Source organism: Prosopis cineraria, unplaced genomic scaffold (assembly GCF_029017545.1).
Source record: "Prosopis cineraria cultivar Desert tree isolate PC_DT_omini unplaced genomic scaffold, ASM2901754v1 PC1121, whole genome shotgun sequence".
NCBI lineage: Eukaryota > Viridiplantae > Streptophyta > Magnoliopsida > Fabales > Fabaceae > Prosopis > Prosopis cineraria.
This window is the reverse complement of record NW_026556446.1, coordinates 20,744-35,964: the sequence shown is the minus strand read 5'-3', so window position 1 is coordinate 35,964 and position 15,221 is coordinate 20,744. Positions and strand designations below refer to the sequence as shown.

Sequence of the window (15,221 nt, the reverse complement as noted above, 5' to 3'; positions counted from 1 at the left end):
TAGTATACAGATATTGATTAAAAGTTTTCCTTTCCGTTCATTTGTCATGTCCTTAAATCTCCTTTATCTTCTTCGGAAATTAAGAACTTGATGCCATATGCAAATACAAAGAGAAACAAAACAGCAAAAGCAATGTGAGCAACAGCAACAGTTCCAAGGAAACCATATTCAAAGCCCATCTGTTTCTTAAGATAGTCTTTTTACTGATATTGGTGCTGATCCAGGAACTCTCCACGTTACTGGTTTTGTCTCCTATTGGGAAGTAACAAGGCCATATACAGTCCAAGCTGTAGGGCTTGCCCAATAATACCACCTCCACCATATTGGAATTTGCTGCAAAATTTTAAAGACCTCATTGAAATTTATGCCTTGATGTGATCACATGTTCATTAATCATTATTACACTCAGTTACTCAGACTATTCCATCCAATTGCTAATAGTCGTATCTGTTCTCTTTTCTTTTCTTTTCTTTTTCGGTAAAACTCACGTTTAGTCCCAACTAATGTGATCCAATTGGGTGCTAATACAAGTTCTTCATCAAACAAACTTAAACTCCCTTCAGTCCAAATGTAAGACACTTCCTACCATATTTTCCATATCAATAAAAGCAGTTCTTTCCTTACTCCATGAAAAAATGACATGTCTTTCTCTTATTTCCTTAACCCTTTTATTATAAGAGTGAGAAGAAGTATTTAGTCAGATTATATTTCTCATGCCCACATTAATTACTACAAGGGTAAATTTGAAAAAATAATTTGAAAAGTGCTAAGTTTTCTACATTTTGAACCAAGTTTAGCTAGGAAAATGTTTTCTTCAATTTGGACTGGAGGGAGTATCATTATGTTAACATATGTTTTTAGCCGTGGATTGAGCTATTTCTACTTGAAGGTGTATATATGATCAAAATATTATGGCAAGAGAAGAAGAAAAAGTTGAACTAAGCACTATGATACTTAAATGAATGGTTCACAAAGATCATTCAGCTGCATGGATATGTCAGTAGGTGACTTAGTGTGTGAACTACATGCAAGTAAGAAGGGAAGAAAATACCTTTCTTGGGATAATGAAACCAGTGAAGAGATTCAGAAAGTGAGAAAGAATGACATAACAATTGCAGCAATTTGATGGTTTGGGTTAGAGCTACGGTCATCATTCCATATAGTGTGAAGTAGACAAAGGACATGAAGACAAGTAGTAGAACCAGATGAACTTGTCAACTTGCCAGGGAACCCAATCATTGAGAAAAGGATAAGGCTATAAACAAGAGTTTGGATTGCTACATAAACCATCTCTACTGCTACCTGCAATGAAGTGTTTCCACATTGTATCAAACTTTTCAGAATCTGGGATCATCCATAAAAAGGTATTAAAATGATGACATTATACAAATATTTCAAGGAGTGAATGCTTTATGGAGTTGAAACAAGATCAAACTTCAAGAAGCAAAGTGATATAAAGAATCTGAAGGAGACAAGAATTGCTGAGATCAACTTCGCACGACAAGAACATGGTCTTACTTAATTAACAAATGATTTTTCCTTCTTTGAAGTAAGAGGATCAGTTGAATTTCACCTGAGCAAGGCATACGGGATAGCTGAGTACATTCCAGCTGCCTTTCACGGTAGAGAAAACAGTTCTTTCTATTGCAACAAACAGGTTGGACAGCAGAAGTGTTTGTGGCTCCAAGGAAGAAAATAGCAGAAAATATAGCACCCATAAGATTGAACACTCTTGTTCCTTTTGTCTACAGACAAAAATATTAGTCCTCAAGTTTTGATAGTTCTTTACCCAAGAGTCCGAAGTTAATTCTCTTTGAGGATTTAACAAAAGAGATTGTTGAAGTGTCATTCAGAAAGTGTAAGAGAGAGTTCTCATAGACAATTTTTTAGTCGAAATGATTACCAAATCATAAACAAAACTGTAGAATGTTGACATGGTATTAGAGTCTCACTGATCAAGCAATCAAGAATTAATAGATATTGCACAAGTACATTACTATCAAGAAAAACTCGTTGACTTACGTTTCATCGCCTTTGTCCAGAAAATGAGCCCAAAAATGACACCAACAATTATTGTCAAGAACAACCTGATGGCATTATATTGGGATTCCTCCAATAAGACCAGTGTTGTTTCCAAAAGCAAGCTTTGCATTGAGTAATAAATGGCTGAGAGTATCTAGTTGGGAAGTATAGGTCCTTTGTTCCTGGTGCTGGTGTGCTTAGCTCTTTAATAAGCTTCTGATTCTCCTAGAAACAAGTTAAAATTAAAAAAAATTAAAATATGCCTCATTTCCAGTGTAAAAAAAAAAAAGGAAAACACAGGCTACGACTTACTGATATAATTCTGACTTGGTGTACAGTTCTGCAAAGTCCACACCTAGCTGAGACTCAGCTGCTGTGGAAGTGATGTCCAACATCCATGTAGCAGGATTAATTCCTTCCTTGATCTTAGGAACCGATGGAATGGCCTGCACATTGGGGACTTATTCACAAGGGTTTCTCAAAGGGCTTTTAATTAAAACAAACACACGGATGTTGCATGATTATAGAGAAATTACTTATCTAAAAAATATATGCATTGTCAAAATGTTATACTCACTTCAAAGTACTGAATTAAGTTCTGTGAATTTCGACCAAGGGGACCGCTAAATATGACTTGTCCTCCTCTCTTCATCAAAAGCAACTAAAACCAAGATGAGATGGAGTAAGAATGGTTCCTTCACAACAATCTTTAAAATATATGATACATGTTCCAAATATTGACAAGTCATGAGACAATGCCTGAGTGAATTTCCTTAGATGTTCAATATTAGTCTCAATAACAGCTTTTTTCTTCTTCTTCTTCTTCTTTTTTTTTTGGAAGAAATAGATCGCAAACAAAACAGAACTACATCTACACCTAAGTCTTTTTATAAAGTCATGTACCTCATCGAAAGCTCAAATACGTCAATGCTTGGTTGATGAATTGTGCAAACAACAGTTCTCCCCGTATCTACTGTATTTCTAATTGTACGCATAACAATTGCTGCGGCTCGAGCGTCAAGGCCAGATGTTGGCTCATCCATGAAGATTATAGAAGGATTGGCAACCAACTCCACAGCAATGGTGAGTCTCTTTCTTTGCTCTGTTGATAAACCATCTATTCCTGGAAGTCCTACTAGAAAGTCTTTCACTGGACGTAGCTCAACCAGCTCCATAACTTCCTCAACAAACATCTTTAATACAAAAAGGAGAATGTCTAAGAATAGTTCTATTGGTAACAATTGCAAGAGGTGAAGGTTAGCTAAAACATGACCACTAATTGAACCTATAAAAGTATGATCTCAACAGGAGTTGATGGTTAAATTTTCAAGAAAGTAAATTTCAATTTCTTAACAGTCACTATGATCTCAACCTAGAAAAGTATGTGCTTTCAATGATAAAACATGACGTATTAGTTGAACCTTGCATGTTGTTTCTAATAAGAATAAAGTATATCTTTCACTGTTAAATAGAAATCCATGAATTATGCTGTTATAGTCTCTAAGAAGAATAAAGTAATACCCTTTGTGCTTCTCTCTTCACCTCCTTACCAAGACGCAGCCAAGCAGAAAATATAAGAGATTCATATAGACTGTGACATGTGGAGAATGGATATCATTTTGTTCACAATAGCCACAAATCCGAGCAAAAGTTGCTTGGTTCTTTGGAAAACCAGAAACACTGATGCTTCCTTCAATATAACCACCAGTTTTTCTTCCTGCCAGAACATCCATCAAAGTAGTTTTGCCGGCACCACTGACACCAACTAGTGCAGTTAAAACTCCTGGTCTAAAAGCACCACTAACATTGCTTAGAATTTGAAGTCTACTTTCTTGAATTCCTTGCTTCTTCATTTCCTATCATAGAAACACATATCAGGTCTTAAAGATCTCGGATCATTAATATCACATATGCTTCTAAAATTTCAAATTAATTGTTATATAAAACCTAAATATGGCAATGGAAAACTCTTCTTGACTCTTTTCATGTTAACTCAGTCAATAATTTTTATATGAATGTGTGTGAGTGATAAAACTGCCTGTGTTATACTTAATCTAAAGCTTTGGTTAACGTTTAAAAAGGGAAATTAGTTAACCTAGATATATAGACCAATTAGTAAACTAGCAAGCACATAAATATGGATAAAATTTGAAATGTCTTCTAGTAATTTAAAGGGAATTGTCATGCCCAATATGAGATACAAGTCCTCTTTTGAAGTACATATAGCTAAAAAGCTAAACAAGAAAGCCAAAGTGGTGAGCAATTTTTATCAGGTGAACCTCTATTATATCTAAAGTGAATAATAATTTGAGAAGATATAAATAAGACAAGAGTGTAGAAATTTACGGTTGGCATATCAACGTAGTAATTCACGTGATCAAAAGCAAGTGATAGGGGCCGAAAAGGCAAGATCATTCCCCTCTTAGTTGTTGCACTCCCTGCTGTTATAGGATTTGAATTGTCTTGGACGTTACTTGCAACCATACTAATGCCTGTGTAATTACCATTAGTTGGTAATTGAAGAGGGAATATCTTATAACCGCATGAGGTTTGGATGTAAATTGCAATTGATTCAGTTTTCACAGATAAGATATCCCCAGAAGAATTTCAGGATGAAACAAGCATAAAATTACAGTATAAATCTTTCTGGCAATATATTTGTAGGACAACCAATAAACCAAAGGTAAGACTCATTACCTTGAAACAAGTTTTTAGTTGAAGCTGATCTATCTTCTGTGGTTTTCATTTCTTGTATCTCAATGGATGATCTTGCCGTGCTTGTTCTTGTGACGTCCTCCTCAACAATTATAGATTTAGAATCTCCAAATGCTGCAAATTGATATTTTAAGCCAGTCTTGAAAATGAAGTCATATGTTAATGTGAGAGGGGGAAGATTAACATGGTTACTTACGACTCAAGAATGTTAATGCAGCAATGAAACAAATGTTGAAAAGTAGAGAAAAGCCTAGAAGAGCACCAACAGAGATCCAGTACCAATATTCTTCTGTGAACATCCCTCTAGCCTTCAGAAGAGCCTTTCCAACAATGGGTTCAGGGATTCTTGGGTCAATATTAGGCTGTCGGAAAACACAAACATGCAGCGACGAACTATCAGTGAAGCAAGTTTACAAGGCCAGAAAAATACTTTTTTTCACATTTAAAGTGTCTTACAGAACTCCATCTTTTGTCAAGGAATTCATTGATGACTATGGCGTTTTGTCCATACATCATAGGAGAAGCATAGTAGCCCCATATCATCCATGGTTTGATATCATCTATAAAGGTAAAAATCCAAGTTTCACACACCAAGTCAAGAATCATTCCACTTGAAAGTTTAAGTTATTTAGTAAAGACCAATGAATTTAAGTACTGAACTTCTTTATCACTTGATTAGAGAAATTCTGATATCAGATGAATAGCCGTTTCACATGAAAGCTTAAGTTATGAAGTGGAAAGCACATGAACTTATTTTCTGTCATTATTTTTTGACCAGTGAAGCAGAAGTGAACAAAATACAAACTGGCACTTACCTTTAGAAACGATGAAACCACCAAGGACAAAAACAAGTAGCAGTGTGAAGGTTCCAAGTGTGTTTGCTACGATTTGTGTTCTTCCAAGTGCAGCAATGAAGCGGAAAAGAGATAAACCCATTTGATGTACACAAAAGAATGCCAAAAACTGACGAAAAAACCTGAAATGTATTTGTTCTAGATTCATCATCCAGTGTAGTTTGCAGTTCAATCACACTAAAAAAATTACAGAAGATTATGATCTCACTCAATTATATGTGATTAAAGAAGTCATTTGTGTCAAGGACCAGGTGGCATGGATGGATGGATCTCTTGACAACTTAGTCATGAAGATTGTAATACCTTTCATGAACTAGTCTGACTCAAAATTTCAAGATGTTAAATGAAAGCCATGAATTTTTTTCATCTCAGTGGATACATACCTACTAGCAGAAGGGGCAAATCCAATGGAATAATAAGTAAGGATGATCCATAATCCTGATTCCATCAAAGAGAGAGGGATTCTGAGGACCCAAATGGGCAGTGCAAAAGCCCATGCAGGGTAAAATAAGAAATCTCTCTGCTTGAAGAAAACAGGAAGCCTTAAAATGGTGAGTGCAAGCTCTGCCATTCCATTGAACATGACATTGACAAGACTGAAAAACAAAGCACCAAAGAATTTTGTCCCATTTTCAAGTTTGCCATACTTCATTTCTGTTCTAAGAAATACTGTCAAGGCAATCAAAGACATAATTATTATCTGAGTTGTCTTAAATATATATATGAATGAGTTTCGTTTCATCAAGAGACACTCTCTAGCAAAGCATGCCTTGAAAAGCTCCCATCTTGAAGCACCATAATTCTCTGTCACCAATGCTGCTGGATGAGCTTTTCTTTGGTCATAAGGAATCTGAAGCTCTCCATAGAGTTTCTGACCAATGTAGTACTTGTTGAAGTGATCTACAAAATCAGGCACACTAACATATTGGTAAGGTTTGTCCCTTCTGAACCAGTATTGTTCTTGGTCCTTCTTGGAAGTAACTTCCTGCAAGAAGTCTGCAATTCCTTTTCTTTCTGGGCATTTGAAACCCACACTCTCAAAGAAATTAAGAATGTTTTCACGTGGGCCTTGATATACTATCTGGCCTTCTGCGAGTAAGATTATGTCATCAAAAAGGTCATAGGTTTCTGGTGCAGGTTGCAAAAGAGAGATTATCATTGTAACATCCATGATATGGACCATCTGTCTCAAGAACCTCACAATTTGAAAGGTTGTGGAACTATCCAAACCAGTTGAAATTTCATCCATGAAGAAAGCTTTTGCAGGCCCAACTAGCATCTCACCTGTATCAGCATTTTAATCTAACCGTTTGAATGAAAGCTAGCAAAATAGGTAGTTCTATAATGCAAAGTAATATTCAATACATTAATTATGAACCTTATTTTACCTAAACTTTCCTTGCAAATGTTTCTAGTCAGTTCGAAATGATGTTGATATGTTACATTGACCTATCTCACACTAGCAAAATTATGTGATTTGTCATCTTACATGTCTAGAATATTTTGTTTAAAGATTCTCACCAAAATCATGCATGGGAAGAACATTGCCAAAACTTTTTGGAAAATAAAAGGATAAAACTAGAGCCAATAATGATTATAGAAAGACTGGCATGAAGTTTTAGGTTTTGTTTTTGTTCTTCATTCTTCAAATTCTTTGAAGATTACTTGCAAAATTGTTTGATTTTTCAGTCTTACATATCTAAGAATCCATAGTTAATCGCTTATACCGGTAGTTAATCGCTTCCTTTCTCCACCGGATATGCCCCTTCTCATCTCATCTCCCACCAAAGTATCAGCACATGTTTCCAATCCAAGAATCTGCCTTCATTTTATTGATATGTTAGACAATCTAGGAACTCAAACTATATAGTGACTGAATGAAAGAAAATAGTAGAAAAAGAGGCACTAAACCTTTAGAATGTAATCAGTAACAAGAGTTGTTTCTTGGCCAGACATTGCAGTGGCTTTCATGAACGCATCTATCTCAGGGTCTGGTTTGATTCTGGTTTGCTTTTCTCTTTTCAACAATTCCATCAACAATTCATACCTTGTTCCAACTCCCAAACAACGCCCAGAAAAGTCCAAAGTCTCTCTGACTGTCATCTCTCCATGATGAAGATCGTGTTGGCTTATATAAGAACATGTTCTTTGAGGGACAAACTCTGATAATTCACGACCACAGTAAGTGATTCTTCCTGATACCTGTTGATTGATTTGATCAATGTAGCGTTAAAATTATCAAGTCAATCACAAAAAGACATGTAAAAGCATTCAAGTATGCCTAAGAAGTTCTTTCTAAATCGCTTATCCTGCTGTTACTAGAAGTATCTCACATTGATACACACTATCATTGTAAAGTTCTGCTACCTTTCTACAAATTTTTTGAACAATTAGAAGATTCAATTCCTCTCAAATGCATGATTCAAGAAATACAAAGTAATTGAAATTGATCAAGAGCATGACTAACCCTTAGTCCTCGTCTGATTTGTCAGCAAGAGCCTGAAGCAGTGTAGTTTTTCCAGATCCTGGAGGCCCCAAAAGTAAAGTCATTCTGAATAGTGTGATACACAAGAACGGAGTTAGATATATTATTCACCGTGAGATCCCATTCTGTAACTTGTAAAACTTCATAATCGAAATTTGTTATCACTAATGTGCTACAGCAAATGTAGATAAAAAAATTCTCTTATCCCAAAATAAATAGCTAGAAGTTGTATAAAGTGAATTATTAATTAATATGAAGAATTTAGAGGGTGATGCAATAAGAAGATGTCCCTATAAGCTACCTTGAAGGTTTGAGGATTCCACTGACATCTTGAAGTATGTTGACAACCCTTTTCTTTGATGGGAAAAGCTTAATTGATCCCAGAATATTCTGTTTACCCCAGAAAGAGAAATCCATCAATATTAAAATTAAGCATATTAGAATTAAGTTTATTGCAGTATCTTTTTTTTTTTTTTTTTTTTTGCATTAGTGAATTACTTAGTTCTAACAGGACGTCATCTCAGTTTCATCTTATAAAACTAAAACCCATCAATACGATTTCTCAATCAAAATAGTTGTTTGTAGTACACAGAATAACAATGACTTGATCATAGCATGAATAAATGAAAGTGAAATAAGATAATGAGATAGCAAAAATGACGTATAAAAATATACTTGTGTGAGTTGATATAGGTCACTAATTCAGTCTAAAGAGTCATGTGGATTCCAGTTTTATGATATTTCACCTGTCTAAGTTAAGGAGCTATTTTTCTGGCGGAAAAAAAAATAAGGAGCTATTTTTACAGAAATTTGCAATGAAAAATTAAAAAAAATATTGTTTGAAAAACTAAGTCTAAGGTTTTGATTTTGTTCCCATTTTTAATTTAAAAAAAACTATTGTGTAAACTAATTTCTAATTTTCTTAGAAAAAGTATATTTGATTATTTAATTTAAAAATAATTTTAGAATTATAAAATTGATTGATATTAATGGTAGTGCCCTGTGATAGTAAATTGTTATGGTTGACATTAGTTTTCAATAATCAAATATAATACATTTTAAAAAACAAAACAAAGAAGACAAAAATTTTAATATATTTCTATTTGTATATTTTAACAACAAAGAGTGAAAATAATTCTAAAAATAGTTAAATCCAAAAAACTTATTTAAATATTTTTATATTTTTTAAAAAAATAAAAATAACTTTTAAAAGTTGAAATTAATCCCGCCCTCAATTACTAATTTATTTGTTTTTATTTTTATTTTTTATTTTTTTATTTTTTTGTGGAAGAAGCAGTTGAGGAACTACCTGAATGGGCGATTTGGTAAACTAATTAGGTACACAAAACCCAGTGCACATGATCTTTTTCCGCTTTTGCAGCACAAAGCACATGAACTCGAATTCTTTGATTTTCATTCGTTTTTTTAGGGACAAGTAAAAAACTCGAAGTGCTTGATTTTCACTCTACCTTAATTTAAATATAGATCCTTCAGATTAAATTTAAATAATATAAATTTTAAAAAATTTTCCTTTTTTATTTCATGAGAAGTAAAAACATATATAATAAAGATAAACTTTTAATGGTAAGTTTCCAAAAGCAACATTTTTCATCTTGAGATTAAGAAACTAAAATTAAACTGCCTAAATTTGAACTTAAACAAAATAAAATTGATAACTGAGTCATTAAAGTACATAATCCCCTCAATAAAAAAATATTCAAAATTCACAAATATTTTAACAACTAAATTGTTATAAATAAACAAAAATAAATTACAGAGGGGGGCATGATTTTATGGATTTGATCTTGTATTAATGCACATGTCTGTCTTTTTCTGTCTTTGTTTGTGTGTAGACGACAAAAATTTAATGCTCTTGTCCAGCACAAAAACTACATCTTTCTAGAAAAAAAAATTAATAAGAATATAAACCTCATTTAATTTTTTTATAACTGCTATCCGCAGTTAAGAGTTAAGACCTTGAAGTGGTAGGAGGAAATTAAAAGAAAAGAAAAGTAGTTGAAGGAGAGACCTATAAAAAAAAATAAAGAAATAAATAAACAAAATACACCCCCACCTCAAATTATAAAATAATTTTATAGAATATTTAACATTTTAAAATATAAAATACTTTAATAAAAGTAAAATTTTATTAATGATACTTATTTAATATTACTCTTTCCATATATTCTCTCTCTTCAATATTTTTTTATTAATGAAATATTAGATAAAGAGTATTTTAGAAAGTTTATATTTTTGTCTTAAAAAAGTAAGATTATAAAGTGTATTATTAGAATGTAAAATTTTATTCGAAAGTATTTTATAATTTGAAATGGAGGAAGTATACAAATTTACGGCCAAAAATACAAATAAAAAGTATAAAAATGTGTGGCCAGTGAATTTTGGTCCCCTAGATGAAATAGATACTCAATTCTATCATTAATGTAAAAGGAAGTCAACCCCACGCTTATTGACGAAAACAAAAGACCATGCTTATTAAAAATGTTAGTTATAATTTTGAATTTGAATCCCATGCCTATAGTAATTACAGGTATTAGGTGCCCATACTCATGTGATGAAATCCATACTATTCATTAAAGTAAGGGTTTGAAAAATCTCATTCCAATCAAAATCAAGAAATGCTAAATTCTAATTCATCCAAATCTCTTAAATATTATTACATAATAAATGTCCACCTCATTTCTATTTAAAATTCATAACTTTATTAAACAATGCATGCTTATATTATTATTTTCATACAATCGATATTATCATATTTTGCATCGATGTTTCCTATTATGATAGATGAGTACATATCATATATTATTTATGAATGAATTAATATTATTATTATTTTATGAGATTATTGTTTTTTTTTCCTTCATAGGTTACTCAATGACATAGGAAGTGGAGGAAGATTTTATATCAACAATAGGCTAAAAATAGGGTAGACATCCATTATGTGATGCTATTTAAGAGATTTGAATTTATTGTTTCCTAATTTCAATTGTAACAATATTTTTCAAACCCTTGATTAAATGGACAGAATAGATTTTGTCACGTGAGTATAGGCAACCAATGCCTATAATTGCTACAAGCATGTGATCCAAATCTTATAATTTTAAAATCGTAAAAAATATAACTTTCCAATTTCATCATTATTCAAAATCAATCATAATAATAAATTTTTTTCTAGAAATTCAAATGATAATAAATAAATAATGAGTAAAATTAGAAAAAGCATTAATTACTCTAACTTTAACCTTATATTAAAGGCCAAAAAAGTTCTTGTTGCTTTTTTTTTTTTTTTTTACAGTCTTGTATTTTGCTTTGCCTTTGATCAAAAAAAAAGCAAAAAAAATTCAAAATTCGTCTTAATTAAGGACCAGAGGGAGCAATTAATTAAATTAATTAAAAAAATACAATACCTCCATTGCATTGAGGGTAGAATTGATTAGTGTGGGAAGTGCTCTGGTTCCAATATATGCATCTCCTTCTACAAACAAATGCTCAAATCGAACTTCAATCTTTGGGATCTCTATTCCAACCCTATTCAACAACACCAAAATTTAAAGTTGTTTGCAAGTAAAAAAAAAAATCAGTTCAATGGTTCCCAAAAAAAAAATCAGTTCAAGTAAAACCAAATTAAAATTAAAGTAAATCAAGATACCTATATTTTTGTATTTATAATTTTTATCAAATCAATAATACTTTTATATTTATATTTTTTATCAAATTATTAGTGCACTCCTAACATCATTTTTTATTTAGAAAATTCAAATTTAAGACTTTGCTTATAGGCATCAAATCTCTAAATAATTTGTTGGAGCATTAGATAAAAGGTTATTTAATATGAGGGCATTTATTAAACTATTTAATAATTTCATGATTTGTATAAATGAGCATTAAAAAATCATATTTCATTAAAAATTCCCAAGAAACAAAAACTTTGAAAAATGACAAAAACTCAAAGTGAAAATGATTTTAAAGAAGAGGGAGTGTCCCTCCATGTTAACACCATGCTCTATTAATTCTATGTAAAATTTTAAAATATAGTCAAAAAAAAACAAGAAGGAAAATTATGATCCAGATGTGCTTAAGCTTTCTCCAATGTTAAATTTTCTTGGGGGGAAAACAGAAAGGAAGATGAACTAGAATTTTACTTTTGATGTTTTTAATTTAATTTTGAACCTTATAGTTTTACTATTATTTTCAACCTAACTATATTCTAAAATATGTGGCCAAAAAAAACTATGTTGTAAAATATACTATATTGACTTGATATGAAAAACAGATTATAGGGTAAATATACATTTTTTTCCTTAGTATTATTTGAGAAATACCATACACTTTAAATTATTGATTGAAACAATTTTATCTTTAAAGTAATTAAAATAAAATATTTTTGCCCTTACTGTTAAACTCAAAAAATACTAGATTTAGGGTACTAGTTGCTAGTGCTAGCCAATAATTTCAAAAACTTTAATAATAAAATTGCTCTAACCAATAACTTAAGATGTTGGGTACTATTTAAAAAATATTTTAAGTACAAAATGTACCTTTAACCTTTAAATAATAATAACATCAAAATTTGAAATTTCATTTTCCTCTTGGCTTCATATTTTTTAATTGAAACATATTCAAAATCATAAGACCCCTGACTTAATAGAAAACTCTTATTCATTTAATATTTTTTGCCAATTATTCTTATACAAGAATCAAACTCTCGAGTCAACCTAGCCAATTAAATTAGTAAATTATTAAACCAATGTTTTAACTAGTTTAATAAAATGTTTTCTTTATGTTCAGTTTAATCATATTTTTAACTATCAAACATTGAACTAGTATTTTAATTGATTTAATAGTCAATCCAATTTTGAATAACTTGTAATGGAGAGGTAATTAAACTTACTTATCAATCCTGTTTCTGATTCTTTGCAAGAACTTGAGATTATCTTCTTCAAGATTCTTCAGAATACAGTCCAGGAGGTTCCTCCTTTCTTGAATCCCAAGCTTGGTGACATCAACCTGTTCATAATCAACAGTCCCAAAATCCAGAACCTGAAGCTGCTGCTTCATCTTCTTCATCATGCCTGTTTTTATCCTCTCAAATGTTGGAAGCCTTTCAATGGCAGCCCATTTCAGTTCTTGTTCGTCTTCATCTTCTCTTCTCAAGCTCCTCTCAAACACTCCTCCATGTCCACTCCACGTGTCCCTCATGCTTGCAGATACCCAGCTCCTTCTGCTGCTGCTCACTGATCCTATGCTCATCCTCAAGCTGCTGTTCACTCTCCCTCCATTGTTGTCTCCTTCCTTTTCTTCCTCCATATCTGCACCTTCTGTCAAACTAATGAAAAATCCTCATGTCAGCAAAATCGAAGTTTCTGAGATTTCATCAGATTCTGATGAGCAACTAAGAGAAGGAAATGAAAGTTCTTTTATGTCAGCTATAGAAGTTTCTAAGATTTCATCAGATTCTGATGAGCAACTAAGAGAAGGAAATGGAAGTTCTTTTATGTCAGCTATATATGGAAGTTTCTGGGATTTCATCAGATTCTGATGAGCAACTAAGAGAAGGAAATGAAAGTTCTTGTGTCAGAAATTCAAGCTTCTGAGATTTCATCAGATTCCGAAGAGCAACCAAAAGAAAGAAATGAAAGTTCTTACGAGAGCAATGGAAGTTTCTGAGATTTCATCATCATATTCTGAGAAAGTAAGAAGGGAATGAAAATCCTTATGTGAGGAATGCAATTTTCTGACGAGCAAAATTAGGAAGGCAATGAAAATCCTTATATAATGAACAAGGGTGGTTTCAGAATTTGACGGAACAAACCAAAAGATACTGACGGGTTTGGTTCTAAATTAAGGAAAAAAATTATAATCCTTCATGCAGTTTCAGATTACCGAATCTCAGAAGAAGCAAGAAGACGATCAAAGGTTGTTACATAGCTTAAGAAAGAAGTTTATGTAATCTGACATACCAAACAAAAACACAGTGTCTGAATCGCGAGAAGCTAAGGAACATCAGACAGATCACACATATACATACAGTTGATTCTAATATCTACCAAACAAGGATTTTCTAAGCAACCAAGAAAGAAAATGCTTACTACCTTTCAGATTTGAACAAAGAAGGTGTATTGTGGACCTGGGAAAATGGTGAGAAAATGTGAGGTTATGAGAGAGAGAGAGAGAGAGAGAGAGAGAGGACAGAAGAAAACATGAAAGTACTTGCCAGGGGGTGTTTCCCAGAAGATATCGTTATGCTTGTCAATATTGAAAGGAAAGGCAAGATAGAGGTTTAAGATTTATCCGGTTTGAACCGAGTATAATAAATTAACCGACTCTGGGACGGCTAATATCAGTACTAGTACTGTCTCAATTTTGAAACAAATTAAAGGCCCGCATTGCCCAAAAAGAGAGAGATTCATGGGTCACTGGACATGAGCATGCCGGGTGAAATCATGACCAGTAGATTAAAATACGGTCTATTTAATAATGACTTGGTTCATTATTTACGAGGTTATAGATTCAAGTTTCATCATTAATGAAAACATTATTAATAAATAATTTATAAATACTGTAGGGATATAATGTAGTTTTAATAAGTTCACAAGACCCAACTCACATATACTTTATTTATAAAAAAATAAACAAAACAAATCTCTATATTTTTAACATGTTTTAATATAAGTCCATTATTTCATTGCCTTAAGATTCTCTAGTTTATCCCATTTGAAACATTATCCTACTATATTTTAATGCTCAAAAGAATGATGAAGTACCATTAACAATATTAAATATATTAACATATGATTAATGAAGTCAATCTTTGTGCTCAAGTAAAATTATGATTTCATAAATTGAGACATGAAATAAAATAGGGTGGGCAACGTTGTTAATATGTTAAATTATAATTCCACCTCAACACATATTAATAACATTAATCATAGTTCAACATATTTGATACCGTTATAGTATCTTAGTATCCTCACAGGCATATTAAAAACATATAATAATTGATGTTATAGACGAAATAAATTAGAGAAATTTGAAGCGCTGAAAAAAACAATACAGACCTGTATCAAAATACGAAAAACTATATGAACACATAGTTATATTTTTCTCGAAAAAGTATATTAAAAGTT

General features: G+C 31.9%; 1 pseudogene; it reads right to left on the bottom strand.

The window, feature by feature from the left end:
- Nucleotides 1–31: 31 nt before the first annotated feature.
- LOC129299334 (pleiotropic drug resistance protein 2-like) lies at nucleotides 32–13,833 on the bottom strand (annotated as a pseudogene).
- Between the last annotated feature and the right edge of the window lie 1,388 nt (nucleotides 13,834–15,221).